Consider the following 321-nt stretch of genomic DNA (forward strand, 5'->3'; position numbering starts at 1 on the left):
AAATTGTTGGTCAATATAAAAAAAAATTAGGACAAATTATATAAATAAATAAAATACATATCAAAGTTACTCAATTACAATATTTCTAAAATGATTATATTTCAACCATGTATTTATTCTATATAAACCACACTATAGGTATAAAAGTTTTAAAATTTATACATAAATTGTTATAGGGTGTAAAAATTTATGTAAAAAAATTGACTAAGATTATAAAACGTTAGAGATTGTAGCTGTTGATAAAAAAAAATTTCAACACATAAACTACGACAAGCTGTAGTAGTTTACGAAAATATTTAAATTTTATATCCAGATTTACTA

The sequence above is a fragment of the Arachis ipaensis genome, chromosome B08, assembly GCF_000816755.2.
Source record: "Arachis ipaensis cultivar K30076 chromosome B08, Araip1.1, whole genome shotgun sequence".
Lineage (NCBI taxonomy): Eukaryota > Viridiplantae > Streptophyta > Magnoliopsida > Fabales > Fabaceae > Arachis > Arachis ipaensis.